This window comes from Zeus faber (assembly GCF_960531495.2).
Source record: "Zeus faber genome assembly, chromosome: 22".
Classification (NCBI taxonomy): domain Eukaryota; kingdom Metazoa; phylum Chordata; class Actinopteri; order Zeiformes; family Zeidae; genus Zeus; species Zeus faber.
Genome location: NC_137209.1, coordinates 4,789,910 through 4,813,394, shown reverse-complemented (window position 1 = coordinate 4,813,394; position 23,485 = coordinate 4,789,910). Strand labels below are relative to the sequence as shown.

General features: G+C 42.3%; 1 pseudogene across 1 annotated transcript; it reads left to right on the top strand.

Annotated features, from left to right (window-relative positions):
- The first annotated feature begins 1,171 nt into the window (after positions 1 to 1,171).
- On the top strand, positions 1,172 to 19,142 carry LOC307247067 (bcl-2-like protein 1; annotated as a pseudogene). Its single transcript has 2 exons — positions 1,172 to 1,575; positions 19,044 to 19,142. The product of its transcript is annotated as a bcl-2-like protein 1 (transcript).
- The last annotated feature ends 4,343 nt before the right edge of the window (positions 19,143 to 23,485 follow it).

The following is a 23,485-nucleotide window of genomic DNA, read 5'->3' as shown; positions in this document are numbered from 1 at the left end:
TCCTCCATCACTGTAAGACAACATATTATAGATTTTTAATAATGGTCCATGGTGAAAATAATGTAATTCAAAGAGTAATGCACAACTTAATGAATATTATGAGAAAATGTCACAAATTACTTTGAATGACTAATGTAAGGGGTCAGCAGAGGTCAGACACTGGTGTAGAGAGAGACCTGTTTTCTCTCAACAGATACTCCTGCAGACGCTGCATCTTTGTACCTGAAGCACACCTTTTCCCCATGATGAATGCTGCATACCCATAAGCCCCCCTGTCCCACACTTCCTTCCTGGTGTTCTTCGCTCTGACACCAAAGCCAAAAAGGTTGTTTTCTTCTGACACAGGTGGTGGAGCACTGGACCTCTCAGCCTCATATTTAAGAAGAGACCTTATCTCCTTGAAACTGAGTGCATACTGCTGAAATGAGACAAGACTGTCCTTGCTGGGCCCTTCAGCCATAAAGACTCCAGTGTCTCTTTCCTTCTGGGCACTCTTGATCCGGTCCATTGTGTACCCTACATCATTTTCAAGGAGCCACCTGAAGGATTTGCCCTTATATTTCCAAAACTAGAGAATATACTCCCTGAGCACTTCACTCCGGTCAGTATAGTCCCCTCCCTGTTGTAAACCACAGTCCAGGCATTCTTTCTGACCACATCCTCTTTGACCGGTGCTGACCTGTCTTGTTAGGACAATTAGGACAAGGAAGATTTTTTTTTTTCTTCTCTGAGGGATCCCGCTGCAGAAAGCCCAATGGCCCCATTTGGAAGAAAACTTTTACCTTCCCCGTGAAGATTATACGTTGTTTTTGCGACATGTTGATCACTTCTGTACAAACAACAACAACAACAAATGATACAACTATTATGCCCAGCAAAAAAGAGAAGTCATTCAGCTTTGTGACATGTAACAACGTCAGATGCGGTAGTTAGTACAGGGAGCCAAATGTCATGATGCCAAATGATGAATAATCCCCCATATAGCCCCTGCACCCCTAGGCCAGCAGCCCCATGGGATTTCTTTGTGATGTCAAAGCTCTCCTCCAATGGGGATTCAGTGTTTGAACAATGCCATCAGTTTCCAACTGGCAAATTATTGCGCTACCCCACTGACTTACCAAAAATAACAGCAGAAAGAGGTCGACGCCCGAGCAGCTTGGCAGTTTTCAGCATGGAGCACAGCAACAGAGAGATTGTGGTCTCTTTCATCAGCTACAAATTGTCTCAGCAGAACTATCCAATACTGCAGCTGGGGCCGGAGAGCACCAGTGAAAAGGCACTTTGGGAGTTGGCGGACGAGTTTGAGCTGCGCTATATGAAAGCCTTCAGCGACACTTTGTCCCAGCTCCACATCACTCCCGCCACGGCCTACAACAGCTTTGAGAACGTGATGGACGAGGTGTTTCGGGACGGGATCAACTGGGGACGCATCGTGGGCCTGTTTGCCTTTGGAGGTGCCCTCTGCGTGATTGCGTGCAGAAGGAGATGAACAGCATGATGCCCCGCATAGTAGACTGGATGACCATATACATGGGCCACCACCTTGATCCATGGATCCAGAGTCAGGGAGGATGGGTGAGTACCTCGGCTTAAACAAAGTAACCTTGTTGCCTTAACATTTTGAGTAGAGACTTTGTTATTTCAACTAATGCATTTAAATTGGGTTAGGCAAACAAAAAGAAAAAAGAAACCGACCTGGTGTCAGTTGGCCTGGTTTCAGTTGGGCCGGTACAGGCCCAACTGAAACCAGGCCAACTGACAAGCAGTCCACCAGGGGAATGCCTGGTACTCCCGGTGGCCAGTCTGCCCCTCCTTCTGACGCAAGTGGATGGATAAATGGTTATTTGTCAAAAATTGTTCCCAATGTAGCCGAAATTCAAACAACATTTGATTTCGTCATATAGACTAAAAGCTAATTTCCCGAATAAAATAGTGTGGTAGAAAGGCTGAGAACCAAACTCAACCCTAACAGCCTGTCAGTGGTGATGTGTGCAGACCAATAAACTATGAATTTATGATCACAAATAAAAAAATCATTTGTTATATTAGAAAGTTTCTTTGTTCTGTCCTTCTTGTCACTGTCCAAATTAAATTGACAAACACCCAAACAGGCAAACTAATGTTGTGCACGAGTTGAACCAAGATGTTTAGCAGGCGCAAGTAGCCTTGTTCTCTTTGACTCTTTGAGCGAAACATTTTGAGTTCCAAGTTGAGTGCCAACGTTCCTTGACATTCAAAGTTGTTCAAGCGTTTTTGCTGAAGTTAGTTTAACCGACTCAACAACAACAACACATGAATAAATTGCTGTATGACACTCAAGACACAACCACTGTGGCGACTGCTGCTGGCTATGTAAAACTTTATTTCATTCTAATCTTCTTTTCTCTGTCCGTCTCGTGATCATCATGACAGCACCACTTTGCGGAGGTATTCAGCGAAGATGCTGTTGCCAGAGTCAGGAGGTCAAAGGAGAGTTTAAGGTGATGGATGCTGGTCGGGGTCGTCGAGGACAATGGTTATTTGATTCTTGATTTTTTCATATACAGTAGTTTGGAAAAAATATTAATTCATCATCATCATTATTTATTTTTCTATTTTGGAAAGGCTTGTTCTTTTTTTCTGTTGTACAGTTATTTGCATGCTTCAAACAAATGCATTTTAGAAATGTCATTTTTGATATCTTTGATCTGTGATACTATTTTTAGAAGAGGAAGAACACAAGTACAGTAGGTTTTCATTTGGTGGTTAAGTGACATCTCTGAACTACCACAATTCAAGTTCAAGAGATTATTATACGGTCATACAAATGTGCAGTGAAATGTCCCTTTGGGACTCTGCAATTTCTCTAGTTGTTAATGTGCCTTATTACTTAATGAAAGAATTTTTTTTTTTCCTTAAAATTAACTTAACCACACCATTGCTCTGTTTAATTATTCTATTATATAATTATAGATCCAGAATTACGATTGGGGCACTGCCCCTTGCAGCTACCTGCGCGAGCACCTTGTATCGATCGCGCACATTTTAGTATTTTTAGTATTTTTAGAGCTCATAGAGCTTATTGTGCATAGTAAATTCTGCAAAAGTGCAATAAATGTGTCAAGTGGAAATTTAAACACACAGTTCCAGTTCAGGTTTTATTTGTGTTGAGTTAATGCTGAAGTCTTCCCACCTGCCTAATTTTGAACATTGGGATGCTTTGAGCAATAATGGCCACATGAAGATGATTTCACACCATCTCTTACTGAAGAAGGTTAAAGGAGGTTTAATGCAATTAAGTAGTGTAAAGCAATAAATGCTTACACTCTATCAACAATCTATCTCAACACAAATATAATTTTAAGGGCAGCGCCACTCACACACTTGGGCACCCACACATACAGTACGTACACAATTCACACTATGTACTGTAGAAGAAGTTCTCCTGCATTTTCTGTGAGGTTAATCTGCCGCTACAAGAAAACAAAACTGAGAATATTAAAGATATTTATTCTCCAGAATAAAGAGAAAGATTCAGTACTGCTCCAAAGCGGTCTCCTGACCAGTCTGCTCCTGCTTCGGACGAAGAAGGCTTTATACCAATCAGAGGTTGTGTATCTTTAGTCAGGTGTCATTTACAAGACAATGCCCCCCTCAATCATCCATTGATCAAATCAATTCAAGAGAGCTCATACAATGGGTTAACAGCCAAACTCAGGTCACAGGTATGCTCTGACATCATACACACAATGCTCTGTCAAGTTACCCTTATCTCCACACAAGGTTGAGTGAGGATGAAATATGATCTCGTCTTTATACTACTTTTTCTTTTTTACTTTTTTTAACCTGTGCTGTCAGCATGCAATGGCATACAACACAGAGTATTTGTATTGCATTCAGGACAGAGTTAGTCTGCAAGTGGAGTTCAAGTTCTCAACCTGCAATGTGACTCTTTATTAATTCTTAAATCATCAAGAACTGCTGCAATAACTCTGTCCTGTGGATGACCTGTAGGATGACTAGAGCACAGCCCCTGGTTATAGAGAACCACCACCAACCCCCCTCTTTGGAGAACTATTTATCATGTTTGGGTATATAAACAACTGATCACTACTCCAAGAGTGGGAGAATCATCACGGTGAGACAAATAAACATGGAAACAAATAACATTTACACAAAAACATGAACATTGGACGACAACATGTATTGAAAAACTGAATTAGGTCCAGGAAAACTGGAACTACAACTGGTCACGTGGCCTCTTCCTGTCATAGTTATGGAAGCAAATGAGGGAGGAAAGGAGAGGAATGCAACCAGGAGGGTGCTGGGGTGCACTCCAAGCAGGCGTGCGTGCGTGCGTTCGTGCATGCGTGCGTGCGTGTGTGTGTGTAAGATGTCCACCGGTAAGTGTACATGACTTATCCCCATTGGTACTGGTGCAGAAGGTCGGTAATATGTTGCGGCACCTCCAAGCAGCGCAAGGGGCCATGAAGCCCCCCGAACCCCTCAGCCCTGAGGACAACCCTCGGCTGCAGGAGATCCCCGGGTACCCTGCCCTGCAGCCACGGAAGACCCCCAGGCCCCCAGAGAAGTCAGAGGGCTGTGGAGCAACTCCAACGCCCAGCCCCGAGGAGCATGACCCAGTCCCAGGGAGTACGAGGAGACCCCACACCCCAGGGGCGCACACATACAACCAACCCCCGGGCGCAGGCACAAGATGCAGCCGCCGGCACAGAACCCGGGCCACGGGCGCAGGGCACGGACCGCAGGCCCAGATCACGGTCCCATGGTGACAGACCGACACTCCTCGAGCCACCCGCCCCACGGGCGGGCCGGCAGGACCCCCACACCCACCCACGCCCCGCACAAGGGGGGAGGCCCGCCCCACTGCAGTTGACCAGACGCCCACACACCGCAGCTAAGCGCCCACACACGCAGCGAGCACCCAGCGTGGGGCACCTCCATGCCACACCCCCCTCCCCCCCGGCAACGCCTGCAGGCCACCCGGCACACAGGCCCAACGCCACCCCCAGCACCCGGGGCCCTGCAGCAGAGAAGCCGCGCCGCAGAAGCAAAAGGCCAACAGCCGCCCCCTACACCCCAACCCACACCCACAATGACAAGCAGTCCCCCCAGGGGCCCCGGAAGGGCCCGGCGGCGCTCTCCGCAGCCCCACCAGGTCGCAGCACATCCCAAGCCACCAGGCGCAAGGCCAGCGACCAGCCACCCCTGAGAAAAAAAACCCCCAGTGCAGTTAAAATTGCGGGGTTGGGGGTGCGAGTCCATCAGGCATAAGCGTTCATCGGATCACTCGCACCCCTTTTGTCCCGCAGGCCCTGGTCTGATGGAGTGTTGTTTGGAGTAGGATTGGTGTGCCAGTGTATGTGTTCTAAGCTAATGTGAGTGGGATTAAAATTTTGAGAAGGACGAGAAGCTGCTTGGGCAGGAGTGTGACAGGCAAGATGGTAGCTGCCCGCCGCATCCCCAACCACATCGCCTGCACCCCGCCCATCTCGCAAGCCCTCGGCCTATTGTGTGGTGTATGTGCTGAGTATGAGTTTTGGCACTGAGAGAGATAGGCGAGTCTCGACCCGGGGCACGACTAAGGAGAGGTCACCGAGAAGACATATAGACGGGGAGAAGGGAATGCTGAGACCCAGAAGAGTTGATAGCTTCTTGGTGATGTTAGTCCAGAATGCTATGTTAGGTGGGCAGAGCCAGAAGGCATGAAAGTAGTCATCTCTGGTATCAAGGGAACAGTGGGAGCAAATGTCTTCATCCACAAAACCCATTTTGAACATTTTGTGTTCCGTGATATGGGCTCTGTTCAAAATTTTATATTGGATGAGTTGAATTTTGGAGTTGCGGGTCATAGAACAGGTGTTGTTGCAAATAAGTTTCCCCAGGTTTATATCGGTGGGACCAGCAAGGTCTCAAGCAAGGTAAAGATAAGGTGTCGTCTATTTTTAATAAAAGTTTCTATATTCTGGAAAAGGGATTTTTCAAGTGACCGATATGAGTGAGATGTTCAATCATTTCAGGTGGTTGTAGGATGTTGTGGGTCAATTTGATTCAAACTTTTAGAGACTGCTGTAATTGAAGGAATTGAAGGAAGCCGTGGCCACCGATATATATATACCTTTGGGTTAAGGTTGGGAAGGATATTAGAAAATTGTTTTCAAAAATGTGTTCCAGATGAGTAATTCCTTGTCTTTTCCAAGACTTAACGATTATTGGTCTGTTTTTAACCAGGAAATCTGGGTTGTGCCAGATTGGGGTGAATTTGTTTGGAGGTAGAGTGTGACCACTTAGTTTGAGGAATTTCCACCAGGCTGACAGAGTTGTTGTGATAAGTGGGTTTTTAAAGCAATTATGTTTCCTTAAAGATTCCGTAAGAAATTGGAGATCGGATAATGATAACTCCTGACATTCAGATTGTTCAATGTCTCGCCATCCATGGGCCAATTGTTGCTCTGGTTGTAACCATTTAATTATAAATTGAAGATGGTTTACTAGATAGTAGTATCTAAAGTTTGGGGCTGCTAGGCCTCCACAGTCTTTGTTTTTCTGTAGTGTTGCTAGTTTGATTCTCGGTTTCTTGTATATCCAATAAAATGTGTTGACCATTGAGTCTACAGTATTGAACCAATGTACTGGTGGTTGCACTGGGGTCATTGAAAATATATAGTTTATTTTGGAAGTATATTCATTTTCACTGCTGCTATCCTACCAATTAGTGAGATGGGTAGGTTGTTCCATCGAATGAGGTCTTATTCAATGGATTTGAGCAATGGGGCGAAGTTAAGGGGTAAACAAATCTGATAGATTGGGGGAGATATCAATACCAAGGTATCTAATATTGCCCGTTGTGATGGTTAAGTGAAGTTTCTGGGTTGCAGCATTACAGTCCCCCCCAATGAGTGGTAAGACTGTGGTTTTAGTCCAATTTATTAAATAGTCTGAGAATTTAGATATAAGATTTAACACCTCCGGTAGGGATGATATTGGGTTCCGTATGTACAACAGAATATCATCTGCATACAAACTGATTTTGTGAACAGAGTTTCCTGTTTGTATGCCAACAATATAACTGTTTTGACAGATACCCGCCGCGAGGGATTCGATAAAGATGACGAATAGTAAAGGGGAGAGCGGACATCCTTGTCCTTGAATCTTCGATGGCTGTAAAAAGTGATTTTTCTCTATCACGTTTCAATTGATTGGCAAGAAATTTACCTGATTTGTAATTGAAATCAAAATAATTTGCTCTTGTTCACGTCATAAGGAATTGTGTCTTTTGATGGATGATAGCTTCAGGTTGAGATGTATTTGTCCTGATCTCATTTCGAATTTGCTCAGAAGATGAGTGGGCTTGTTGGGAATGTAACTCCTGTAGTCGCTGTTGGAGTTTATTTTGGCATTCTTGTCCTTTCTTTTTCTTGTGAGTGGAGAATGAAATAATATTACCTCTTAGAACTGCCTTTGCTGTTTCCCAAAGCAAGGATGGTGATATTTCTGGGGAGTCATTCAGTTCAATGAAGGAAGTCCATTCTCTTGGAAATACCTTATTTTCCGGACTATAGAGCGCACCTGTATATAAGCCGCATCCGCTCTATTTAAAAAAAAAGAGATATACAAGCCGCACCGGGCTATAAGCCGCAGATATCTATGTTGAAAAATTAGATATTTACTGCATGTACAGAACGATTTTGAACTGTAAACGTACATGTATGTACCTGAACAGATTATTTCCGAACAGTGCCTTTTAACACGGCAGCAACTTTGCTGATTAAAACGGAACAGAACCAAGAGAAAAAAAACGGCATTTATTTACCTTCATTTCTCCTGTGTTTGAAACCACAAGTCACTTTAATCATCTTCGCTGAAACCCATGAAGTCGTCTTCTTCAGTGTCGGAGTTGAACAGCCTCAGAAGCGCTTCGTCACATCTGTCTCCATCAGTCTCGCTCTCCGTGTCACTGTCATCCACCGGTGAAGTTGACTCTGAAGGTGCGCCGCTCTCTTCGCGTAGCAGTCCAGCCTTTCGGAACCCGTTGGTGATGGTGGATTTTATAAATAATTACCAGTTGGTAATTTATCGTCCGCGTTATATCTGCTAAAGAAAAAGTAACGTATTCTTCTTTGCAGTGATTTTTCGTCTATCTTATTTTTGATTCTAATTCCGGTTAGAGCGCCCCAAGCGGTGGAAGAAAAATCCACAGAATAGCCGCACCTTTGTATAAGCCGCATGGTTCAAAACCTAGGAAAAAAGTAGCGGCTAATAGTCCGGAAAGTACGGTAAATGGTTAAATTCTTTATCTGTTAAAAGTGAGGTGTTAAACTGCCACCTGCCGGGAGGGTTCCGGATTGTTTCATTTATCAGGTTGAAACTAATTGACCCGTGATTGGAAATTACAATAGGGTGGATTTCAGGATTAGTGATTTTGGACAGTGGAGTTACTTGTCAAGAAAAGGTAGATTTGAGAGAAACTTTGGTGATGTGGTGAATAGTATATGTATTCCTTAGAATGTGGGTTATTTGATCGCCAACAGTCCCCAAGAGCAAGATCACTCATATATTGTTTTATAGTGTCCGACGAACGCCAGGATTTGGGAATATTTCTGGTTTGAGAACGGTGTAAATTTGGATCCAGTACTGTGTTGAAGTCTCCTCCCAGTATGATAATTAATTCAAAAAATTCTAAAAGTTTTGAAAATATATTGTCAAAGAAATTTGGGTCATCCTCATTGGGGCCATAAATATTAGCTAAGGTTCATTGATGTTACCTAAAATCCCATTCATCATTATGAAACGCCCTTCTGGGTCTGATATTGTGGTTTTATTTTGATATGGGATACTTTTATTGTTCAATATACATAGATACACCTCTTTTTTTTGAGTTGTATGATGCGGAAAACATCTGATTAACCCATTTAGCTTTGAGTTTGAGGTGCTCAGATGCAGTGAGTTGGGTTTCTTGCAGTAGACAGAAGCTGGGGTTCATCTTGGTGAGGTGAGTTAGGATTTTGCTACGTTTAGCAGGTGAGCCCAAGCCTCTCACATTCCAACCAACAAACTTAATGGGTGTCATTGAAGCTAGTTAGGGGGTGATGGCACAATGCATCTAAGGCAATAGCTATACTACCGTTCCCATGCTTTTCCATAGATAAGTCTGGGGTTTCCTCCTTTATATTCCTTTTCATTGCCATCATATTGTAGGAAGTTTGTAGGGATACATAACTACACAAACAAATGACGAGTAGACAAAGATAAACACAGAAAATTGCCGGATTAGACATACATAAAGTGAAAGACATTATAGAGTGAGAGTGATAGGAGAAGTAAGGAGAGAGGGATTAGGGAGGTGAGATGTGGCATATCCTCTTCGTGGAGATGGAGGTTACTCGCACATATCCCACTAGGATCGTGATCTCAGTTCACATCCGATGATTTACCGTTGTAGTCGTTTATCTGGTCCTCTGGAAGGTTGCAGACTTTCTTGAAATGAGATGCGTGTGCCCACGTAGGTCATTTTACCACCTTAACTGCTGCTGCGGTGGTGAGGAGGATCTGGAACGGTCCAAGGAATCTGGCAGAGTTCCAGCGTTCCCTCCGGAAGTTGTAGATCACCACCCAGTCACCTGGTCGGAGGTCGTGTAGTGGTCCTTCAAGTGGGATTGCAAGGGCTGCTTTGACCTGGGCACATACATTTAAACACTTGGGTGAGAGACTTACATTATGACAACATTGTTTGCTCTAGGTCCAAGAATGTAAAATAGGGTATGGGGAATAGTTCTGTGTTTTTCCAAACAGTTATGTTGAATAGACAACTATAGTCTCAGTACAAAATAAATATATGCAGTCACCCTAGCGGAACAACAGAATAATATTATCACATTGTCTAATATGTAGGAGATAATGTTAATAGAATATAGATTAGGCTACAAAATAACCGACAATGTGTAAATCATGCAAGGTTTTTTAAATTGTCCTAAAATGCATTTCTCGAATGTTGCCTGAACATAATCCCATCTACACAATCCATTAATAAACGCAAGTCTAAAATGATAAATCCTAAAACTGGACAATCTGATCACTGCTGATTTACATGATGTAATTCATATGTGGCTTTTGTCGACAGAAGATAGACCTAAGCGGTCTCCCGGTCAGCACTTCATGCTGGGACAGTGCTCTCGCACCATGTGATCGCCCTCACATTCCCATCATCACTAATGGCAGGAATGAAACTCAGTCAAGCTGACCTTCATTGGGATTCCATTAAGAAAACCATGTCAAGCTCCCCAAACAATATTTTAACCATGACAAAGCGTCATGGTAAGCGTCTGTATGTCTCATCAATCAGCTGCTCGTCACATCACACTTGCCTGTACATATCATGCAACCAAATAAAACAAAAGACAGTTTACAGCAAATAGATACACAAACACAACCAGTTGTACCAAGAAAGACAAACACTGTTTTCAACAAAAAAAACAGATGATGAACAGACAAATCAAACGAAAACCCTCCTTTTTGTTGTACTCATGAGTTTAAATTATTGTGGTTGAACTTTTCAAGAACTTCAGTAGCAAGATCTGGGCGGGGCGAAGCCACAATGGCAACGCTGTCAAGTAATCATGTGAATCACCAAAAGACGGAAGAAGAGAAGTTGGAGTAAGCAAAGTGAGTGTTGCACATGTTGATGATGGAGAGGTGCTGCCTGAGAGAAATGAGCCGGTTTGCTTCGTAGCAAGATAAAGGCTACAGAATGTAATCAACCCAATAACCAGACGCAATTCATCTCCATAAGATTACAACAACACAGCTAACATAAAACCATCTCCCTCATCCACAGTTAAAGAAATCCAGCAAAGCCAACATGGAGCTGGTGTGAAAAGATTTATTTGAAGAGCAACAAAAGGTTCTCCTGTCTAATGGCTTGGCAAGCATTGCCTCATTCCACGATCCAAAAACAACAATAACCACAACAGCCAAGAAAGGCCATGCCAGGGTGTGACCCTAAGGAGACAAAATTTAAATATAAATGTCATGACTCAAATAATGACTTATTTAGTGCTGGCTGGAGTTATAGAGGAGAAGAAAAGAAAAAACATCAAACTAAGAATTTTAGGAAGTCCTGTGTATCCATGACACAAGCAGATGAGTAAAACATCAATATTGCAAAGTGTGCTGCCATTGATAAATTCAAAATCAGTCAAAATAAATTTCCGTAATGTGGCAGGACAAACACATTACCGACCCGAACCCTAACCCTAAACCTAACCCTAACCCTAACGAGTTAAGCAACTAAAGAGGGTAAGGAAAAATGTGATCAACATACTAAAACATTTTAATATTTAGCCTTCATTACTATTTTTTCTATTTTAAAATTAAAAAACATTGGAACGGTCGACGTATTTCACATTTATTTTAGTGTTTCAATTTTTAGAAAGTGAATGTTCACAATCCATTACCTCTCTTGTGTACAAAACAAAACAATTATTCCTCTTTGTTAAACTACTTGTTAAGTTTTATTGTGTATAAGAACATCTATCTTGTTCAATGTAAAATTGCGATAAAAATAATAATAATAATAATAATAATGTTGTTTGATTATAGAAAATCATTTGAGAAAAACAAAGTAACCGGTAAGGATATGAAACATACAAACACAGTTGTATATCACATCAAAACTAACGATTCACTCATGCAAGATCATGATTTCATTAATAGTGTTTAATCAATACTATTTAGTTATTTATCATATCCTTTCATTTAGAATTACAAATTTACTAATGCTTTGTGCCATTGTGCCAATTTGTTACTGTTTTAACACTGCAGACAACCCACTGTGGGAAAGATAAAGGATTATCTTATCTCAACCATCACTTTGACAAAAGAACACAAAAGGGAAAAATAAAGTATCTAAAAAGAATAACTCTTTATAACCCAAAAAGTAATTCATTTCTGCTGCTACTATGCATCATATCTGTGCTCCGCAATGTCTTAAAACATATTTTGGAAGCAGCAATTATAATTTTTTTTATATTGATATATTTATTTTTAGCAGTTTGGAATGCTTTGTGATGGGCGCAGCGGAAACATGCTGGCCCCATAACCCAGAGGTCGATGGATCGAAGCCATCCTCTGCTAAAGCGATGCATTTGGTACCATCGGATGTGGACTTATGCTAATTTCAAGTTACAAACTTTCCATGTGTTGAGCAGGTGGTCAAGACAGCTTTGAAACACTCGTGAGCAACGAGTATTGATGATCATGCCCTCCTTAAGCATAGATTGTGCGTCCGAGTCCCACCTGATGTGCTTATGAGCAGAGCTCACCACTGAGGCTGCCTGCCCCTAAAATTCAGGGATCTCTTGATCAAAACCATGATAAGGCCTTACCGTTACAATTGGACCAAATGCATTTGGACCTGAACTCCCGCTACCAGTATGTTGAGGAGAGAGATGCTTCTTACCTATTAATCATCTATCTACCAGGTGCTGATCGGAAAACATTTTCCAGCCATTCCTGACAATTTCCCTCCACTGTCGTTGATTTCACCTCCTAAACAGGGGATTGTGGGCTCAAGTCCTACCCGGGGCTCTCAAAAGCAGAGTGGTGCAGTGAGAGCATACTGGCCCCAGAACCATGATGTTGATGGATCCAAACGATCCTCTTTTAAGACCTCCCGTTTGCTAGAGGTATTCATGCTGATCACACAAACATTCTTGACATTTTCATCTCCCAAACCAGGATGTGGACTGGTGCTAAGGTCATCTTGCAAACAAAAAAGCTTTTTACCAACTCTCGACGTGTTGAGCAGGTGGTCATGCTGTCCACAAAACAATTACTGTCCAGTGATGAAAACTTCCAAACACTGATGAAGATTTCAAGACCAGTCATGACAATTTTCCCCTCCTTCACCAGGGATTGTGGGTCCGAGTCCCACCTGATGTGCTTATAAGTAGAGTTGCCAGGAGAGGCATGCTGGCCCCAAAACCCAGAGATTGATTGATAAAAGCATCCTCTGTTAAGGCCTTACCTTTACTATCAGACCAAATGCATGTGGACATGAACTCTAGCTAACTATATGTTGAGGAGGAAACTGCTTCTTACCTATAAATAATCTATTTACCAGGTGTTGATGCTGATTGCAAAACATCTTCCAACCATTCAGGAAAATTTCCCTCCACTCTTGATGATTTCACCTCCTAAAAAGGGATTGTGTGCTCAAGTACCACATGTGGTTCTCAAAAGCAGAGTGGCGCAGCGGAAGCGTGCTGGGCCCATAACCCAGAGGTCGATGGATCGAAACCATCCTCTGCTAAGGCCCTGCATTTGGTACCATAGGATGAGAACTTGTTCTAATTTCAAATTACAAACATAAATGCTACTTACAAACTCTCCATGTGTTGAGCAGGTGGTCATGTTAGCTTTAAAACACTCGTGAACAACGAGTCTTGATAATTATCCCCTCCTTAAGCATGGATTGTGCGTCCGAGTCCCACCTGATGTGCTTATGAGCAGAGCTCACCGCTGAGGCTTCCTGCCCCTAAAATCCAGAGATTGATTGATCTAAACCATCCTCTGATAAGGCCTTACCATTACAATAGGAACAAATGCATTTGGACCTGTACTCCCACTAACGGTATGTTGACGAGGAAAATGCTTCTTAACTTATAATCATCTATCTACCAGGTGTTGATGCTGATTGCAGAACATCTTCCAACCATTCAGGAAAATGTCCCTCCACTTTTGACGATTTCACCTCCTAAACAAGTGATTGTTTGCTCAAGTACCACATGCTGTTCTCAACAGCAGAGTGGCGCAGTGGAAGCGTGCTGGGCCCATAACCCAGAGGTCGATGGATCAAAACCATCCTCTGCTAAGGCCTGGCACTTGGTACAATAGGAAGTGGACTTGTGCTAATTTCAAATCACAAACACAAATGCTTCTTAGCAAATCTCCACGTGTTGAGCAGGTGGTCATGACAGCTTGTGAGCACTTATAATAGTGGATGATGAAGGGATTAATGATATCTATATAATATTATTATTATTATATATATTTCTAATATGAAGATGAATATATATATATATATATATATATATATATATATATATATATATATAGTAGTGCTTAAAAGGTTCTTCAAAGGCCTCAAATTTAATTTTCATGTGCAAATATGTGTATTTTACAGTCATTGTACATCACCTAACAGAGACTAAATAATGTAAATTACACAAAAAAAAATTGATTCATTCTCTGACTAATAATGGCGGCGGCGAGGTGTAGCAGATCCAGTTCGTATGGTGATGTCCCCCACCAAAGGTAAAAACCCACGCGCCGCACAACGCCTGTACGGTGCACCAACATGCCTGGTGTAGTTTGGGCGTGAGAGTTGTTGACTATATAGGAAGGTTATCACAACAATTTAAAATAGAACACTAAATGCAAAAACTTCCCTGACTGAAAGATATCGAATAAATATATTTTTAAACAGAGATCTGTGATGTTCTGTCCAGTTTTCAATTGTATTCCTATTTTTATTTTTCCTACAAGTTACAAAAGTTACAAACACAGTGGACTTGCGTCTGTTGCTCTTGGGCATTCAGTTGAAATTTCCCTGAATAACGGTGTTTAAAAAATTATGATCGTTCCTGGCTGATGCAGTACGGACACAAATGAAAATGTTGGTTCCTCCAGTGGATCTTTGAACTTTCTGCGGTGCAAAAACATCTTCTTTGAACGATTATAGTTTCCAGTGTATTGTAAAATGCAGCACCCATTACAGTTTTTCCAGTTTCGAGCACTGAATCTACAGTATACACAAGTCATGTGCGCCATGGTGTCACTTACTTGATGACATTCATGCCCCAAATAATATAACACACACACACATACATTCACATACACATACACACACGCCCCCGTGTGTGTGTGTGTGTGTGTGTGTGTGTGTGTGTGTGTGTGTGTGTGTGTGTGTGTGTGTGTGTGTGTGTGTGTGTGTGTGTGTGTGTGTGTGTGTGTGTGTGTGTGTGTGTGTGTGGTGGTGTAACGACAGCGGCGGGCCCCAATTCAAGATGGTCAAAGAGTGCAGTCTGCAGCTTGCCATCCTCCTGCCTTCGGTACAGAAGGCTCCGGGGGCCTTCACTGATCCGAAACATTCCCAGACCGTCGCACCCACACTCAGTTTCCCTGACTATGGACTCCCGTTGACTTGGTTTGTGGATCAAAAGGGTGGATATATGCTATCGGTGCTGTGTCAACCTCATGGGGGAAGATTCCGCCCAGTGGCATATTTCTCTTATAAATTAGAACTGATCCTACAAACTGGTAAACCAACACAAATGACACCACAAAGACTTTTGCGTTATCATGTGCGTCTGCTTGACATGCCAAACATAAAAGTCCAATGCTGTTCCCCACTCAATCAAGCCACACTTCTCGCCCCCACTGACATCACAGAAAATACAAATTTGAACACATCACACCTGTTCTTTATCTCTACTTTGGCTACCTGTTAAAACCAGGATAGATTAAAAAAATTCTGCTACTTGTAAATAAAGCAATAAATGGCCGTGCACCTCAGTTTATAAAATAACTGCTAATTCTACACAAACCAGCAAGAACTCTCAGGTCCACAGTCAGTGGTCTTTTAACTATACCCTTGTTGTGCCAAAAGAGTCAAATAAGTTTGAGTCTTGGTAGCATGTATCCAGGTCAGAGACACAAGACGATATCATAGCTCTCTAGCTATAGTGATACAATTCTTAGAATATAGTGAGTACAGGCCATGGTTTATTCCTTGTTCTTTTATTCAATTTTTACTTAGCGCTCAACAATTCTGTAATCTGTATTGTCTAATCTATATTTCTCCTTCCAAACAAGAGTGCAGAGCCAACTGTTGCTCACTGGCACCATTCACAGGGTTTGTTTTATCAACAGTCTCCCAGCAGTGGAAATGTCACAAAACCAAAATCCCCCGTCTTTTCAGTACCAGCCAAACATACAGTAAAAGTGCAGATACAGGCAATATTCCAGTGCAGGGAACAGAATCTGTGTGTTAAGTGTTGTATGAATTATTGCTGTGATTTGTGCGTAAACTGAATATGTGAGAGTATGCAGGTTTGTTGTATGGTCTGAACCGCGGACCATCATCTGACCCAGTCAACAGGGCCCATAGGAAATAAGGTTCACAGAGCCATTTTGAAAATCTGTATTAGTGTTGACTGTCTGGGACGTGGTTAGACTTTGGTAGATGTAAAATGTCTGTTTCCTCCTCGTGTGCATTGTATTTTGTGTTGCAGCATTATTGCTGAAATTGATGTTGTTTGAGTGTTTGGATAAAGATGACGGAAATATTATTGTATTGTGAGGGAAACAGAAGGACAGGGAAAAATGGAAGAGAAAAGGACTGTTAAAATTACTGGATAGAGGTAAAGGGAAGTGAGCTGCTAGAGGGTTGGAGCATACTGAGGGAAATTTCTGGAAGAGATTCCAACTGCATGTGCTTTGCTGATGACGTGTGAATGTGTGCGTGTGGCTAACCCCACCCAGGATCCACTGCTCTGTCATGACACAGCGACATCATAATTAAATCATATTAGTTCCACCCACTCCAAACTACACACATTTAGGATAAGATAATAGTGCTGATTATTAACTAATACCCACACATAACCATGACAAACTTACAACTGACTGAACCCGACTGAACCCCCCTGACCCCAACTAAATCACCAGAACTGTCTCACCCGCTACCCGACATCCCTTAAAAAGGAAAAAGCAGCTCAACATCCGCCTGAGAACAAACCCCTCCATCAGTTCCAACATGGGGACTGGGTCCTCGTAAAGAACCTACGACGGTCATCTTGGCACAATCCCCGTTTCCTGGGACCGCTCCGAGTCCTGCTTGTCACCAACACCGCCCTCAAGGTCAAAGGCCGTGCCTCCTGGGTTCACGCCTCCCACAGTAAGAAAGTTCCTCTTCCCCTCGAGCTACTCGTTGAGAAGACAACGTGAGCGTACACCAAACGCTGCTCACCCTGCAACTGCAATGGAACCACATCAACCACAACTGCGGCCATGGCACTCTTTTCACCTTACAGGGTTTTGTTGCCTACGCGGTACTGTTTGTTTCCTACTCACCATTGCTATAATTGTTGTTCTCCCCATATACATTGTCCATGATCATACTTTACGTCACATACTTTACTGTCCTGAGAATATAACTGCCCCAATCACAGTTAATAAAATACATGTTCCCGGCAGTACGACACATAGCACTGACTCAGCTCCCAGCCTTAATGGCACTCGTCTACTAAACTGTGTTTTCTGATTATGTGGCCATAATGCATACACCCATCTCCCAGTTGGCTGGAATTGCATTTGCACCCCAGCCAATCACACCTTTATCGTCCCAGTTTTCCACAACAGTGCTGATGTCCACACCACTCGCACTAAACACGCGCTACCCACCTTCAGCCCCCATGACCCCGTTTGGGCCTCCGACGTCCCAGAGGATCACAAATTATGGATTGTGGGCCAAAAGGTCCTACTCTCGCTCTTCCCTTCGACCAGGGTTGGTAAAACTATGCTATACTATGCTAACTTTACTTTATCAATTTCCCGCCTTTTTGAACTAATCTCTACACATAACCAAGACCACGACACAAAAACTTTGTGTGCTCCGCCTATTTTCCCTACAAAACCGTATAGTGCTGGACCAGCTCACAGCAGCACAAGGTGGGGTCTGCGTCCTGGTTGGAACGGCTTGTTGTACTTTTGTCCCCAACAACGACGCCAACGGCCATGTCATAGACAAAGCTTTACATAAGCTTATCCAATTTTGCGAAGTCACTCTTAAGGAGGAGGTCACCGACACTCAGAGTGGGTTCTGGTGGTTTCTCATGAATTGGTGCCACTGGCTCACTCTTAGTGCCACCGCTTTAGTCGCCGTCCTTGTTTTTCTATGGACTTGTTTGGTTTGTATTGAGGTGTCTGGAAGGTTTGAGGTGAATAGGTCACTGAGCTCCCAGAGCTGAGATATAGTGCGGGAATAATAGTAACGTATGTTACTGTAGATTTATTGCCTCGATGTCATACGAAGAGCGAAGACAATAATGGGTCTATTCAGAGGTCCTATGGGAGAGAAATTTTGTTGATTCCTCCAGCTCAACCAGAGGAGGAAATGTTTAGATTTTTGACAGGACTGAGGCTGAAGGGGCACCTATGGGTTGGAACCAGATGTGGTATGTTATCTCTGAACAGCTTTAAAAGTGAATGCACAGCATCACTTGGCAGAGATTCCATTCGGCTCGGGTCTCTCCCAGGACATCCATGGCAAGTCTGGTTTGATGCTGATTTGTGTAATAAAACTATTATTTTAATCAAGTCAGCGTCAGCAGTCACTCCTTCATTCTTCAACACATCACACCCATCAAGAAACGAAACTACAGTATAATACCATTACTACGCCGCTTGACCACCCAAATCGTTAAGACCTTTGTTGCCATCCCTTTTGACGACCCTGAGCCCCCTCTGGAATCTTGGTCTCCTGCTTATGCAGGCCTTGACGACAATTTAGACACCACCTCCTCACATGACACCCGAGTTTAAAAGCACACATGACAGACTCTATTCTTTTATCTTCGTAAATTTGTTGTGTTAATGTTTTTTTTTTCTGGTTTGCTCAGAAATATATCTATACATCCACTCAGAGAGCTTCTCCTTAGCACCTCTCTGATCAGACCCTTGTACAATTAAAACCAACGTCTGAAGACCTCAGATGACCTTCAGCGAGTTAGAAGAAGACAATATTGCAAGAACAAGATTTTAAGTATACCATCTTCAATTCTTTCAAGACAGAATTATAGGACATGCTTTTTGATAAAGCATTTTGAACATCCACTATCTTTCAGGGGTAAAAGTCGGAACTGTGTGTGTGCCTGTGTGTGTGTGTGTGTGTGTGTGTGTGTGTGTGTGTGTGTGTGGGTGGCTTAGGTTTCTTTTTGATCATTGGGGGGGACAAGACTCGCTCTTCCCGTGCCGGTCTCCAGTTCCCCGTCGGCCGCGTTCACAGGCTGCTGCGCAAAGGCAACTATGCCCGGCGCGTCGGTGCCGGCTCTTCCGTCTACCTGGCAGCCGTGCTGGAGTAACCGCTGAGATATTGGAGTTGGCTGGAAACGCTGCCCGTGGCAACAAGAAGACCTGCATCATCCCCCGTCACTGCAGCTGGCTGTTCCCAACGACGAGGAGCTCAACCAGCTCCGGGGTGGAGTGACCATTGTTCAGGGCGTCGTCCTGCCCAACATCCACGCTTTTCCGCTCCCAAAGAAGACTGAGAAGGCTGCCAAGTCAAAGTAAATCTGCTGGATCACTTCCCAAATACAACCCAAAGGTTATTTTAACCCTAACCCTAACCCTAACCCTAACCTTAACCCTAACCCTAACCCTAATCCTAACCCTAATCCTAACCCACCCACATCTTTGTAGAGAGTAAATCTTGTGAACCTACTTAACTTTCCTATAAATCAAGTTACGGTTATTGTCATACACCACATCAACATCACATAATCCAGCTCGCTTGTAAACTCAATAACTGCAATTCCCTGACACCAATAACAGCCATTCTGTGAAAAGTATTGTAATATTGACATCATTCATATATTATGTATTTGTTTAAGCAGAGTTAAAAAAAAAATTAAGATTCAATGCCATTGCTTATTGTCCGAATAACACCAGCTGCCCAGCACTGGACCAATCCGGTCACAGCGCGCGGTGCGTCATTACTGAGATTTGGAGATGTGTGAAGAGCTTTGTGTATTTTTTTGTGTATGTGTAAGTGATATATAGAATAAATGTGTTATTAAATATGTATACATATGTGGTGAGCAGTTGAATAATACATAAAGAGAAACATTTCTTTCCCCTCGAGTGATAAACATATATGAGCCTGTTTACAGACTTTGTAAAGTTGATAATAAAGATTATGGGCCTTTCTTTAAGGACGTTTGATAAATATATGAGCCTTTTTCTTTAAGGACGTTTGATAAATATATATGAGCCTTTTTTCCAAGGACGGTTGTACATTTGATAAAGGCTATGAACCTTCACAGGGCTTTATATATTTGATAACAAAATGAGCCTTCTGAAGGACTAGAGCCACAGTCTGCCTACACATGCATGTACACATCCAGAAAAGAAAAGAAAATCTCCTGCTCTGAATTGGAAGTAGGATTTGTGAATTGTTTGATTAGTGTGTGGGTTTTTTCTTTTTCTTTTAATGCTTGGGGTGTGTGTGGCGGTGATTTCTGTGAGTCCTGTCTGCTTAAAAGAGCAGATAGTCTTGTTGGGGTGAAGGGAGACGCTGTTTTTTTATGCAAGAAAAGAGGTTTCGTGTTTCGGCTGCTGGGTGAGAAAAACAGCTATGGTTTATGACTGTGCGTAACTGCAGTGAGCTGGGCTGTTCCTATGGGAGCCAAAACAGGATGTTCGCTCGCTGACGACCATTCCATACTGGAAGCTTTTGCTAAATTCAAGAGGCGGAGCAAGGGGTGGGGCTTCATACAGAATGGAACTTAATTAACTCCTCTTGACAGGATGGGCTGTGTTGAGCCCCCCCCCCCCCCCCTACTCCTTTCTCTCAGTAGTTAGAAGAAAAAATAATGAGATAAAATAAATTAAATAGATAAATAGAATAAAATAATAAAATAAAATAAAAATAAATAGATAAATAGAATAAAAAAAACTAATTAAGGGTGATATCAGATTGACTAATACACTCTTTGGACTTTAAATACATTGCATGATTAAAGGTAACCATTGCTTTATTTCAAGTGCGTGCGAAATAATAAAGTTGATAATGTATGTCACACTGAATTGTATTACAGTGTGTATAAGAATTTAGAGTGAGCCTAAGACACTGAATTCTTCTGTTGTTCTTTTTCTTTTTTCTTTCTTCCTCTCTTTTACTATGCTGAGTGAAAGGTGGGGGAAAGACAGAGAAGATGGAATGAGGCTGAATTGAATCATCCAAAGGGCAGATGACAAGACATCTGGCAGATCTTCACAGACACTGAGGCTTGCGGATGACAACGTTTTAGAATCCTGAATCCAGTTGAACCAGTTAAAGGCCAGTACATTTTTATCCACAAACTCTTTCAACAGACCTCACCTGCATTTACCTAAATGTCTATTCATTTAGTTATAATATACGTGTTTAGCTTGTTTTCACCTATAGGTTTGTAGTAGTTATTTTTCATACATTGCATTTGCAATTATTAAGTGAGAGACTTGGCAACGGACTGACTAATTAAGGCATTTGCCTAATTAATGGAGTATTATCGATTGATTGATCACATGTGGAAAAGCTGATTTGATTTAAATACTGTCGAGTGCTGTGAATATTGGTTTCATTATCTGAGTATGGTTTATCCTGGCTGTTTTGGGAGTGAACATTGATATAATTTTGATAATTTAACATAAATGAGTGTGATCAGATGCATCAGATGGTGAACAAGTGAATTGGCTTTCACAAGTGGTAAGCGATTTGGTCTCCTTTGTGGTTAGCAAATTCAGCTGTTTTTGGTTGAGTGTGATTACACGGTGCTTAATAAACAAATTTTTAAATGAGTCAATTCGATTTACAATAAAAGAAAAATAAGAGGGTCATTAGGATGTCAAAAATGGATACCAAAATTACGAAAATAATCACTCCTAATGATGTAGTGCGAAAGAATAATCCCCTTATTAATGATATTCCAAAATATCAGGAAAATGGAGCAAGCGTTGGACTGACATTGAACAACCATGGCCAGTTGAAGGAACTCTTAACCCGGATGTGATTAAAACAATGCAGGTGCTTGTGTCCACATATAAAATAAATCAAAATAAAGGCAAGAAAGGAAAGAGATGCATGGAGAAAAGACAAACAGAACTTGGCATTCTGCAGCTGTTCGTAAAGGAGGGACAGACATGGTTCGAAGCTGCAATGGAAAAAAGAGAACAAAGTAGACAAGAAATAAAGAAAAATTAAAAGGAAACAGAAAATTGATGGAGAAGATTCCGCACCCTTCTCACATACAGCATCTGTACAGAAGCCCCCGCCTTATGAGAAGGAGGTGAAGTGCACTGTTTGAGTGTTTGGATACACTCAGTGCACTCCCAGTGATTACACAGGAGGGCAACTATTTCTTCAAAGATGAGGATGAACAAATAATAGAGATGGGCAAGGCTAAACAACCTTAAAGATGTTCCCGAGCTCCCACAGTACAAAGAAGAGGAACAGGACCAGGAGACTCTCAGAAAACTCAACCAAATACAGTTGGTGGATAATAATAAGAAGAAAAAGAAACAAGCTGTGGTAATGCAGAGCCAATCACAACTAAATAAATTACCACCTCAACCACAGCAAGGACAGATTCAGGTTCTACCACCTGTGGTCCTCACTGTCTCCTTTCCATAGCCAGTTTTTGATCAACCGCAAACATGGAGAGTGCCACATGTGACTTTAATGGTGGCTGAAGTTTTTGTGCAGAAGCATATAGGAGAAATGATGGCATAAGCTGAGGAAGCCATTTTTTCACCAATAAAGGAGAATCTTGCTATCTGGATAAGTGAAGATCAGAAGTTCATGAAAATCATGATTTCAGCTCAAGGACAAGGACAACCACAAGTGATACAGATGACACATGAGTCAATGTTCAGCGCTAAATTGGACTCAGACAGTATGAGAAAGGAGATGCTGCAACAAATTCCAGAATGTTTGTGGTCACATAGTACTGACATCGGACTTGTGAAGTCAGCCCAACTGGTGAGAGTTGAACTGAGACCAGGAACCAAACCTCCTTGGAAGAACAAATACCCACTAAAGGAGGAGGCAATCAAAGGGATTGAACACAAATTGAAGGACTGTTAAAAGCAGGTGTAGTGGAAATATCTCTGGATCCTCAGAGAAATACGCCTATATTGCCTTTAAAGAAACCAGATGAGTCCTATCGCTTGGTACGTGATTTAAGAGCGATAAATGAAGTGGTGCAGGATTTTCCAGCAGATGTACCAGATCCACATGCCTTGCTAGCCCAAATTCCTCCAGAGGCTACATCCTTCACAGTGTTGGATTTGTGTGGAGCATTTTTCTGTGTTCCATTGAGCGAAGAAAGTCAAGGGTTGTTTGGATCCACATACAAAGGACAAACCTTCAAATACAAGAGGCTCCCCCAAGTATTCAAACTTAGCCCGCACATTTTCAATAAAGTGTTGCAGGATGACTTGACTGGGATTGATCAAATCTTGAAAAGTACTGTCAGTATGTGGACGACATCGTCATCTGTTCACCAGATAAGGAAACGTGCCTTGAGGACTCAATCAAACTGTTACAGCTATTGGCAGGCAAAGGACACAAGGCTTCCCAGAAGAAGCTACAGTATTGTCAAGAAAAGTTATTTATTTGCGTCAAACAATAACCAATGGACACAGACGCATCTCTGAGAGTCATTTG